Source organism: Dipodomys spectabilis, unplaced genomic scaffold (genome assembly GCF_019054845.1).
Source record: "Dipodomys spectabilis isolate Male_0828 unplaced genomic scaffold, ASM1905484v1 ptg000653l, whole genome shotgun sequence".
Lineage (NCBI taxonomy): Eukaryota > Metazoa > Chordata > Mammalia > Rodentia > Heteromyidae > Dipodomys > Dipodomys spectabilis.
Window position 1 is genome coordinate 262,629 of NW_024871330.1, and position 13,329 is coordinate 275,957.

Here is a 13,329-nt window from a genome sequence, read left to right on the forward strand (position 1 = left end):
TATAATAAGCTGCACATGAAGACACCACTGGTACCATTTTCAGTCTGTACCTTTGAATATGGAGGAAAACCTTTCCTCTGCTCTCTATCAATTCCCTACTCTCCAGTTAGAATAATTTCCAATAGTAAAATTGGAAAAAGAGAAAGAAAATCATGGTGAAATAACAGATGTAGAAAATTCACTGGATTTTTCTGACCAGTTCAACCAACGTGAACTATTAGGGAATACATGTGCTCCCCATTCCCACTGGTACTCACTGTCTCTGGTTAGGCAATTCTGATGAAGACAAGGAACAAGCTGAAAAAGTGAGGAATGGTATCATTCGCAAAAAAAAATGGAGAAGTATTAAAACAAATTTTTGTTTGGGCTGCTGAAAATAATCGGCTTACTACAGTGCAGATACCTCTCTTCATCGGGAAGCCTCCAGTGGGCACTTAGACATTGTCCATGAGTTGGTGGCTCAAGGCAGATATTCATGCAATTACTGTGAATGGCTAGACACCCCTGCACAGTGCTTATATGTTGAATAATACCAGAGTGGCTGCTTTCTTAGTTCACATTGAGGCAGATACCAATGCCCAAACTAAAGTCCTCTTGACTCCCTTGCATCTTACTGCTTGGAATAGAAATAGCAAAGATATGCTGGATCGCCTTCTATTGAAGCATTATATCAAACCAGGTCTGAAGAACAACTTGGAAGAAACTGCATTTAATATTGCCAAAAGGATAAATATGTATCACTACCTCTTTTAAATTGTGGAAGGCTGTAAAAATTGTTCTCCTAACTCATAATGGTTTGGTTAAGATTCTTAAATTTCAAAAATGCCAATCCATCTTTGTGTCTGTACAAAATATTTTCACAATAAAAAGCAACAGCAATATCTTACTTTAAAAATTCATGGATTCCATAGTATTCTTCAATGAATTGCCTGACTTTGATGTCAAAATGTATTCAAGAGTTGTTTGTATACATCTATAATGATTTCTGCAGGGTTTGTGATTTTTAAATCAGAAATCACTTTAACTTATCTGTTGAAATGAGTAGTACAGAAACTAAAAATAGTTCTGGTGCTTGTATGAAAAAAGTATATTTTAAAATACTCTGTATTTTGTTTGTATAATGTCCATAATCTATTTAATTCTCTCCTAGATATAATACTTTGAATTATACATTGTTTTATAATATATAGGTTCGTTAATAAATGTGTTATTTCAGATAGCATTCCATATAGAAAAAGTTTAAGATTCCTTTTTTTCCTAGGTCCTTATAGTATTTTATTTCTTTGGGATAAAATGACAATGTTATCCAATTTCAAATGTTTTGTAAAGATTATGCTATGTAAAGGCCATTCTAAGGTGAGGATTTAACGCACTGATGTCAAACTAACTTTCAGTTCAATGAATTACATATATTGTTACATTTGCCTTTTTTAATTTTTTATTGTGAAAATACTGTACAGAGGGTTTACAATTACATGGGCAAGATAATGAGTACATTTCTCATCAAGCATTGTAGCCTCCTCCTGTATTTACCCTTCCCATCCATTCCCATCCTTCCCCTGCTCTCCCACTCAATCCTCCCTGCTACCCCTCCACCCGCACAAAGTTGTAAAGTTCATTTTTCGACATAACGACTTGTATTTTTGTAATCAATTTTTAATAACTGTTTTTCATTTCTTGCATCTCAAGAATGAAAAATATGGAATAATTCACAAATTTTCATATCATCCTTGTGCAAATGCCATGATAATCTCTATATTGTAGTAATTTGGGTAAAAGTCCTGCTGAAGCATGTAGTATCCTGTAAATTTAAGTAGTTATTGATGCAATCTTTATACAGGCATATATCCTTGGTTGACTGTTTGTAACTAGGAAACCTTATTGTTCCTAAAAATGTTATTGATCTTACTTCTCTAAAATTCTGTGTATATTGGGAAAAGCTTATATTGTTTGGTCGATTGCTCACATTTGCAATTTTTTTGTCAATGACTATTTTAAGTCTTTTTCATTTTAAATTTGATCATACTTTGAAGCCTTTATAGCTAGGTCCAAAGGGGATTGTTTTTCAAGTACTTATTTATAAACTGAGTTAGCTTTGTGGAGTTAATGGATTCAAAGTAAGCCTTGCTTACGAGCTACTTCTAAACTTCTGCAGCTTAAAAATTCCTAAATGATGTCTTACTGGTACAAATGTCTACCTGACCCTTACTCTTCTTCCCTGTACCAACAGATCAATCAGAATATCTTACCCTGACAGCATAGATTTTCTTATTGGAACAAAACTAATATTAGTTAAAAGGGATCATAGAGAGATAAACAGTTAAGACAGAATCTTTTAGGCTAGAAGGTATTTTATCAAAATATAATTGTTTTTTATACCTAACATTTCAATAGTAGCTAAAGCCAAGAAGGCGAAAAAAATTTCACATGCATGATTACCAAATGTCCTGGCCAGTCTACCATCTATCCAGGCAGGAATTTACACTACTGCCTTTCTTTCATCAAATATTTTCATAGTTACAAGAGAAGTCTAGATGTTTCTCCTCGATATTAGGCCTTAAATTGGTAATGTTTTAATCACAGTGTTTCCTCTTGTCTCTAGGCTGTAAATCTCCAAATGGTAAAGCTTTAGGTCCAACTCTACCAAACACTGAGGTAGAAATAATGGAATAATATTTTAAAAGACAGTTGCCTTTGATACCGTAACCACAACAGAACATTGCAAAACATGTGCCTTTTTATTATATTTTATAGTTATATATTTTATATTTATACGTGCTGATATTTTATTTCACACAGTGGAACTTACTAGAATTAATTGATAATTTGACAAATAAATAGATATTTATTACAATAAATAGATTGGAATATAAATAATAAGGTTTAGAATGTAAATTAGAATATAAAAAGTATCAATGCAATGTCTTTGGTATAAACTTGTGATATGTTCTAAATATTCTTGGTCTTCTGAATTCACATTGTAAAAAAAAAACAATTGTTTTCCTCTAATCTATAAGGGATTTTACTCTGCTGCTCTGCTTATTGTTTTAACTCACTGGTTGCAAAATGTTTTTCTCTATATTTCTGAAGCATTTCTACTGATTGTACCCAAATTTTGCTGATACGATATCTAAAAGGTATTATTCTTCTGCAGGACCCATGGGTCCTAGGATCCCAGGTCTTAGTTATCCTCTTCATCTGATAACAAGGGGAAGATTTCTCACCTAGGCTCAGGAAACATGCCAACAGAAAGTAATTGAAAATCCATCTCAATTCCTTATGACACCAGAATTAGTGGTGAGCAATTGTGTAATGCAATGCAACTTAAAATGAAAGATGAGATCACAAAATCTGAGAGAAAGTACAGTAATTCAAACTTTCAGTTTACAAATGACCAGCCCATATGAGTGACCAAGATCACAAATGTCACAAAATTATTTTTAATACCCCTCTTCTAATGATTACTCAAAGATTTCAGTCCAGCATAAGTAGGCAAAAAAAATAGTTCTTAGAACGATAGATCCATAATTGCTCTACCAAGGCTAGGAAAACTTGACTTACAGGTCAAATATAATTCACAAAAACATTAATTGAGAAGATCGTTAATGCTTCAAAATACTGGTACTTCAGTAAAACTTGTTTCTGTAGAATAAAAATGTTATCATTCTCAAACCAATGATAACCTACACTTAATCTCCTGAAAACAGATTCCTTTTCAAATAATCTTTTAAAAATCACATTCACCAAAATAACATTTGACAAGTAGACAATATTGACATTACAAATTTTTCAAGTTTAGGGTGCAAGTTACAATAGAGTTGTTTTATTTACCCAGCACTAATGCCAAACAGGTTCAACCATTCATTAAAGTGTAGAAATAGTACCACTCACCATTTGTGTTGTTCAGAAGGTGCCTTACAGAAATGTGTCAAATAGAAAAACCTCCCATAATTCAAACCCAAACACTAGCTAATAAAGTAAGTTTAATCACTTACTAAGGTACATTTTTTTTTTTTTTTTTGCCAGTCATGGGGCCTGAACTCTGGGCCTGGGCGCTGTCCCTCAGCTCTTCAGCTCAAGGCTAGCACTCTACCACTTGAGCCACAGCGCCACTTCTGGCTTTTTCTGCTTATGTGGTGCTGAGGAATCGAACCCAGGGCCTCATGCATGCAAGGAAAGCACTCTACCACTGAGCCACCTTCCCAGCCCCTAAGGTACATTTTAAAAAGTCATAAATAGTTGCTTTATCATATGTTGTTTTATGTTTTACCTATCAGTCTAACATAGTAAGAAGAAATATGACTTAAAGTCATGAATATGGGTACTCATCAGAGATGTGACAAACATAAAATCTGTCTTCTATTTCTACCATATTCCTGTATAGTAGTAAATCGTAGTCTTCTTCTTTTTCCAAAACTTATAGGTAGTAGAAAATATTATCCCATGTAAAATAAAATAATCATAAACATTTTTCAAAGCCATTTATAAAATTTGGTAGTTAGGAATATATTCTAAGCCATTTTTAAACTTTCTTGTTGACTAAAGATTAATCTTCCAAATGGATGAGAATAAAATCATGTCTAGGTGCTTCACGTCTCCAGTCTTGCAAATTGTTATTGCAGATGAATGAATTATGGAAATATAAGCTGACATCAGTTCAAGTGTACGCAGGATTGAAACTCCATGGATAGTATATAAAACTTTCAGAATATTAACAGTTTAACAGAATGACTATCAGGAAGTTGAAACCAGAGAGGAATAATAGTAAAGACAGAATGAATGAAAAATGGAACAAGGGGCAAGTACAGTTAGAATACTCAATGTACACATGTGATAAAGGAAGTGATAAATCTGAAATACATCTTGGAGAAGGGTTAGTTGAGAATGATAGAAGGAGTCACTCTGATCCAGGAGCATTGGACAATTAGATGGACATATTTATTGTAATACACTTGCACAACCTTTTGAAATTTAATTAAAAAACACAACAAAAAACAAAAACACATAAAAATCACAACCAAACAGCAATCTCTAGAGAGGAGTATATGACCTCTCAAAATTTTAAATAATTCATGAAGGCTAGTCTGGGGAATAGCAAACAAAGCTGTTCAAAGAGGGCAGTTTGGGGTAGCAGAGAATTTTGAACAGATTTAAATAGATTGTCTAAGGTTGTGAATCACCTACATCTGCTGCAAATATTTTCTTCTGTGAGTTCTCTTTGTCTGAAATGGATACTCCAGTCCTCAGCCACACTTGATGGCTTGTGAAGATAGAATGGAAGAAACAAGATCAAGAATCCATTACTCCACTGGAGACAGAAGAGTCCTCTATGTTTTCTCTCATCTCTCTTCACTACTCTTTCTTCATACTTTTAAGTCAAGTGATTTTGAATTATATCTTTCATTCTTTGTTCTGGCAAGTAATTAGCCAAACTAATTTCCTAAATATTATTTGCCATTTTTTTTCTACCATGCTGTTTACTTGTCCAAGGGAGTCCATTAAGCTTCACCCTTGCATTTGGTTGCCACGAAAATCCAACATTTATGTTAATGAGGACAAACTCTAATGTAAAACTTTGTCTCCAAAAAACCGATCAAGAAGCTGTGATCACAAATATTTAGCTATACTTTTTTTCTTTTACCTTGAAAGTCTTCTTGTGTCTAAAGTTCCACAAAAATAAGTACTCCACTACTTTTTGGTTCAATCACTTCTAACCTCAAAGATATATTTTACTAACAAGATGCTTAGAGGAAACCGAAGTATACTCCACTTTTATGTTCTCTCTTAAGACTCTCCTTAGATACCATATCAGGATCAGTGAAGTTATTCTTTGCAAAATTATTTCAATAGATTATTTTTTCTTGGTCTTGCATTTGCTCAGCAAGATGTATGGAACAGAATAGAGTTAAATCATCCATACCTTGGGTAACAGTGTCTATTACAATGGACAATGCTTCTATGTCCTAATTCTATGTCCTCCTCCTAGCTCTTCCCTGATTTCCAATTAAGCACAGCTTCTTGACTTCAAGTCCAGTGAAGCTGAAAGACTATAAGATCTCCTCCCCACCCCACCCCGCTACATCTTCATGGTTTCTCTTTTAAAACTCTTTTAAGTTGCCTCATTTGGACGTAGAATTTATTTTCCTGTCCTCATTCAAACTGTTCTACATTGTAGTGAGCCAAATAGGCTCTGTAAAATCACTTTAGGTAGCAAAAATATTAAGACAATCTATATCAAAATTTTTGGCCTCCCTCCACTGCTGAAGTCAGTATGCTTATATAGGGGTTCTAAGAACATTGTTTTCTTACCCTTTCAATTTTCTCAATTCTTTTCTAATCCCAAACTTTTTGGCTTATGTAATAAGAGAAGTCTTCACTACCTCATGTTAATAAGGATATTATTTTTTGTGAGCTACTTAGAAATGTGTAATCATTGGCGTAACCAATCAGATTTTTTTCTGTGTTTCAGTGCTTCACGTGCAAAGACATTGTGGAAAGTGTTACAAACAGAAAAGTGTGAACCCAATACCTTCTTTCATTTTGAAGGGCCCTTTCTCCCTAAATATTTTGACCCAAATTATCTTTTTCAAAGAATAATTTTGGTAATTAAAGGTCAATTCACAAAATTTGATGTCTTAGTTTTCTTAAGAACTTGGAATTTCACACAGTGAGAGTGTATTTCCTGGGTAAGGACAATTCTCAAGGGAACCTACAGGATTTACAGTAAGGTTTCTAAAGTTTGTTTAGTGTGAAAATGAGCTATCTTTACCCACATTGCTCCTTCTCAACTAGGTCTCCATAGCTTTCTTGGCATGAAAGCCTATTTTCCCAGGCAATTTTCTTAATAGGCTAATTTGTTAAAAATTTAAACAATTAAAATATACCTGTCATAATTTTTAAACTCTTTTGAAATTCCTTTATCAGAATCACGTTTTCCCCAATCCTAATTCAACCTTTTCCATCAAAAACAGTAACATGTTGTTTATATGATATAGTGTCCATGCAACTATTATTTTCCAGTGGCTTTATGTGTATATATGAACATATATGCTGATGCTGAGCAAAATGAACTCCAAGGTATGGAAACAGAGATTTTTTTGCAGTTGTTTATAATGTACTATATGATTTCTATTTTCTTTGGGTTTTCCTCCTATGGCTTGGCATCGGCTGTATTTGATTTTGTGCCCTGTGTATTGTGTATACACTTACCTTAATTAGGGAAGGGAAGAGGAATAACAAAATGGCAAGACAAAGGACAAAGGGCAAGCCAATGCAATAACAATACTCATAAGACAATATGTTGGAAATGTACATTAAAACTTGTGAGGAGTATTGAGGTGAAAGAAAACTATAAGAAAAATGAAAGAGGGGGTAAAAAGTTTGAAAAGTTATGTTTTCACTACCTTACAATTACTGTAACCCATTGTTCACCAATTTGACAATAAAATTAAATTAAAAAATAAGCTACATAAAAAATAATTTCACTGTATTGTTATAGTAAATATTTTATGTAGTAACTTTTTAAAAATCAATACTATTTGGCATCTAATTTGAATTGATTACTACTTTTTTTATCAGAGTCATCAACTTGAATGTTATCCAACTAGACACTATTTTCACAATAAACTTGACAATATTTTGAAAAAAGGAAAAATTTAGTACTTTCTCATACTAAAACCGAATATAGTTTAATTCTATGGAAACCCATAACTTTTAAAAGTAAATGAGTTGTTAAGAGGACAGAATATATGTGTTCCTCAAAATTCCTATGACTAATAACTACTCATTTTCAAATTCTGAACATTCCATACCTGAGTGATTCAAAACAGTACCTGTTTGCATGTTAAGTAATTTTGCAATAGATGCAGTTTCCAATGGAGTGTTACAGATTGAGAAGTCAACAGAAAAATAGCCACATTCTGGTAGAGGATAAAATTATGAAGCATCTGTAATTAATTCTTCAAAAGTAAGCAAATTTTATCAGAGTAAGCTATAATTTCTATGAACCATCAATCCAAAGATTTATGCCATAAAGTCATCCTAGTCCAATAATTTCCAACTTGTAAAGTGCACCTTAATATTCCCTTAATTCACATCATGAATAGCTTATCTCTATTGTGAAAAAAATACTACACCTCTGATAATGTGATTCTCTCCTTGTTCTGGAAAGAATACTACAATTAACTGGGTTGCATCATTTTCCCCCCAGTGAGATTCTTGAGATCAGTACACTTGCAAATGTTATTTATATTTATACTTTTTTAAACTATCACAGATATTTAGGATGCTAAGGTCAGAAGATTATGTTTCAAATATCCAATAAACTCAGAAAAAGTCAGACACAAGTGGCACTGAGATTGAAGTGGTAGCGCACGAGCCTTGAGCATAAACAGGCTCAGAGACAGTTTCCAGGGCCAGATTTCAAGCCCTAGGACAAACCAATAACCCCAAATGTAGCATTTTTCTCATTGTATACAGAGGCAAGTAATTAAGGAAATTGCTTCCTCTGTTACATATAGGTAGAAGAAAGAAGAAGTCACACAATTATTCTCTTCATACAATGTTATACAAAACCCTCAAAAATTGCAATTTTTCTATATTTATAAATTAATATCGATTTGTTGGCAACTCTGTCTAGATTATTTACATTATCATTTTATACATGAATGGTTGGAATTTTCTATTAACTAAGATCTAATTATAACTCTCTTGAAAGCATATTCTAGGCAAATAGAATGCCAGAATCATTTGTGAATTTGTCAATTAAACCCTCTACTCAAAAAGAATTTTGTAGTATCCTATAAAATATGAAATTACAAGCAAATCTAAAATATTTATGTTAACTCTAAATTCTAATTTAGCAAGATCTACAAAGTCCTGCTTTAGATGAACTTTGAAATTTCTCTCTTTTTTTTTTTTTTTTTTTTTTAAATTTTATTTTATTTTATTTGAGAACATACTGTACAGAGGGGTTACAATTACATGGGCAGGATAATGCATACATTTCTTACCAAGCATTGCAGCCTCCTCCTTTGTTTACCCTTCACCTCCCTTCCCGGCCTCCCCCCTCCCTCCCAACCAATCGTACCCCCCCTCCCCCCCCCCCCACCGACATTGTAAAGCTGGTTTTGACATGACATTTTGTACTTCTCATTGTTGCAACAGGTCCACCTGAATCCTTAAACGACTTGTTTGTCCCCATCTCCTCCACATGTTATACTGACATCAAATATAGTGTAAGCGGGGGTTACACTGTGGGGGAGGGACATACAAAGCAACAAGGAAATAATCTTATAAATGCGTTAGAAACACATGCATGAAAGAAACAAAAACATTAAAATACATATTTGAGGTTTTGTTTTCCTAACATCACATTATCTGACTTTTTCCGCTTGACTCATACCTATACTAGATATTGCAAATAAGGGACACCATGGGACCTATGTTTCTTTGGGCCTGGCTTACTTCACTTAATATAATTTTTTCCAAGCCTTTCCATTTCCTAACAAATGGGGCAATGTCATTCTTTCTGATGGAGGCATAGAATTCCATTGTGTATATATACCACATCTTCTTGATCCATTCATCTACTGAGGGGCATCTGGGTTGGTTCCATGTCTTAGCTATTAAACCACCCAACAACAAATCCTCAAAGAAACAACTGCCCAATAAGTAAGTGGGCGAAAGACTTAAAGAGAAGCTTCTCTGAAGAAGAAAGAAGGATGGCCAATAGACACATGAAGAAATGTTCAACATCCCTAGCCATAAAAGAAATGCAAATCAAAACAACATTGAGATATCACCTCACTCCAGTTAGAACAGCAAAAATCAAGAACTCTAACAACAACAGATGCTGGAGGGGATGTGGACAGAAAGGAACCTTACTTCATTGTTGGTGGGAATGTAAACTTGTTCAACCACTTTGGAAAGCAGTATGGAGGTTCCTCAAAAGACTCCACATAGAGCTCCCCAACGACCCAGCAATCCCACTTTTGGGCATTTACCCAAATGATCACAAACAAGGCCACACTAAAGCTACCAGCACAACTATGTTTATTGCAGCATTATTTACCATAGCTAAGACATGAAATTTCTCTAGGCTTAAGATTTTGTAATCCTTCCTCATTTCTTTGGAATCCAACAGAATGATGCTTACTTACTTTTTCAAATTTTGGGTGGGAATCATGAGCCATTTTGAATCTAGGAATGTTCTGTAATGAAGAGAGTATTTAAAACAAAACTGAAGATTATATACGAGTTGCATTTCAATAGGAAACTTGACTTCTCAAAACATAATAACAAAATTAGCCCAAACTTCTAATTGTGTATTCCTTTCTTGTTGTTTGGTTTGTTTTATTAGACAAAATTATACTACCTGGTCCAGGAAATGTATCACTATTAAATTCCACTCTCTAATCTCCTGCCTTAGTCTGAGTGCTAGAATTCCAGGTTTGTATCACATTGCCCTGCCATGTTTGTTGGTTTATTTAATCTAGACATAGACTAGCATTTCTGAACTTCTCCAATGATATTATCCACTAGACAGACTGCTCAGAGTGTTTATGTACTATTTTAGAAGATCTTCTAACATTTGACACAGGATATGATCATTTTCAGATGCACCTGCTGGGATCTCTGATTCATTCGATCCCTTTAATAATAATTAATTGACTCTCTTACTATCTCTCGTCCCTACCTATGTAATAGTCTCAAACTTTTTTGAAGAAAGTTCATGAGGACTTTCTAATACTAAAATTCATCTCTTAATTCTTACTAAAGACATATTTTCTATTGCTATTTTCAAACTTTTCTACATATTCTAAGAGTTGTTTCATTTGTGTATTTTTGTGTGCACATATAAGTGCCTCTGTGTGTATGTGTATGTTTGTATGTATGTATGCAAAAGCCTCAAGCTCTTATTCATCATATGGATGTTCAGTCCATATCATGTTTGATGTGGTTATTTATTTTATTTCTTGTTTTATTCATTTATTTACCATATATTTTATTGACTCTGATGACACCTATACCATTGATTATATTGTTTACATCTTATCACATAGCATCCAGATTTGTAGATGTGTTCTCCATCATGCCTGGTATTGCTAGGATCTGAACGCAGGGCCTAGCAGGCCGAATTCATGAATGGGTGAGTGTGAGCATGGCATCCTCTAGCCAATGAAGTTGTCAGTTGTTTACTAGGCGCTAGTTTGTGCCCCAGGTTTGGCCAAAACAGCGATAAATAGATAGGCAGACGGTGGTATACAAATAAATAAACATTGGTAAACAGTGCCAGAGCCATCTATGACTGAATGACACCTACTACGTTCCTACCAACACTTAGGTATTTATTATTCCACCATTAAAGGAATATTATTCTTTTCATGCTTAATAAACTATTGAGATCAATCAGCAACCTAGGATTATTGCATCCAATTTTAGACTCAACTTGTGCATGAACTACTCTTTCAATTGGCATTCATATGCATAGGAACAAGTCCCTTGCATTCTTCTACCATTGTTATGTGTCAGGACCAGGTTTGAACCAAGAGCCTATGTTGACAGGTTGGCCTATGGTTTCCCTGATAGCCCGCCAGCTTTCAGCAATGGCAGGTCAGCTCCACTTTGCAACCAGGTAATTAAGACCCAGGATAGTCACCTTGCAAAGAAAAAAATCCTAAAACCCTCCAGCCCTCTGCAGCTCACCACTTTTTGTGCTTTCCAGCTTTTTTTTTTTTTCTTCCTGCAGTCCCTCTGGGCCTAGGATCCCCCAATCGAATATGGGTCCAGATGCTGCACCCCAGCCTAGGGTGATGGAAGCTAAGGCAGACTTCCACGACATGAGTTCAAGCCCCATTGTTGGCCAAAAAAAAAAAAAACAAATAAAAATTAATTAATTAAATTTAAAAAAATAAAGCTCACTTATTTGGAATTTCTGCCAGTTTTCTTTCCTAGCCTAGGATTTGAACTCAGGGTCTTGGTAAATCTGTAGCAATGTATGGGAAGGTGCAGTGTTGTCACTACTTGAATTCAAACCCTGTGCCAAGCCAAAAATAAAAAAAAAAATAAGTCACTGACCTGGGCAGTGGGAGTAGTTGTGGAGATGGTAGAGAAGGTTTGGTAGGGGGAAAACAAAGGAGGAAGCAACAATGCTCAATAGGAAATGTACTCATTACCTTGCTCATGTAACTGTAACCCCTCTGTACAACATTTTTACAATAAAAATGTACAAAAAATGAAACAATATAGTTCTCAGAGAAGCACTTTATGGGTAAAAGAAGGATGTCTGAATAGCTGTACAAAATTCGCCACTGCATTTTTGTTTAATGTTCAGTATGAAACTGAATAAACATAACTGCTTCCATTTAAAAAATTAAGTCTCAGTCTTGGAACTGGTGCCAGTATTTCTGCTATTGCTGGGATTTGATTTCACTGTCCAGGTAACTCTTTTGCACCATAGGTGAAGGCAAATCTCACTGTCCTTGAGGAAAAGAAATTCAGGCTAGAGTTCCCAGGGCCTGAATGAAGGCCCTGCAATGGAAAAACTATTTCTGTACATGTGTAATATATGATATATACTTACATATGTATGTTTATTACATATTATGATTACTATTGATTTTGATTTTGTATTTTATTTTTATTTGATTCATTAATTTATTGTTTTATTATTATACACATAATATTTATTACATTTTGAACATACATTATAAAATTATACACAATAATTTAGGACATTAACTCATTTTTCATTAATATTTTATTAAGTGTTGAAACATGATACATAATTAAATGGAGGCATTTGTCATAGTCTTCACATGTTTAGAGTCTCACTCAAGTATGAGCTGTGTTTTACCTTTGGATACCTTACTATAGTGATCTCTTTAGATGATTTATAGTCAGAAGCCTTTTCTTGAGGATAGGCAAGTTGAGGGATAAAATTGTAAGGGTGGGGCAAGAAATGTGGCTTAGTGGTACAGAGCTCACTCAGCTTGCATGAATGCCAGGGTTTGAATCCTCAGTGCCACATACTCAGAAAAAGCCAGAAGCTGTGGAGGGGCTCAAGTGGTAGAGCACTAGCCTTGAGGAAAAGAAGCCCCAAGACTGTCAAAAACAATAGGCCAGATGCCAGTGGCTCACACTTGGAACTCTAGCTTCTCTGGAGGCTGAGATCTGAAGACCACCGTTCAAAGTCAGCCTAGACAAGGAAAGCCTGTTAGACTGTTATCTCCAATGAACCACCAAAAAACCCACGTGGCGCTGTGGATCAAGTGGTACAGTGTTCGCCTTGCTCAGGAAAAGTCCCTAGACTTGATTCAATTCACACAA

General features: G+C 34.6%; 1 pseudogene; it reads right to left on the bottom strand.

Moving 5' to 3' along the window:
* Window positions 1–1,693: 1,693 nt before the first annotated feature.
* On the bottom strand, window positions 1,694–1,793 carry LOC122101333 (annotated as a pseudogene).
* Between the last annotated feature and the right edge of the window lie 11,536 nt (window positions 1,794–13,329).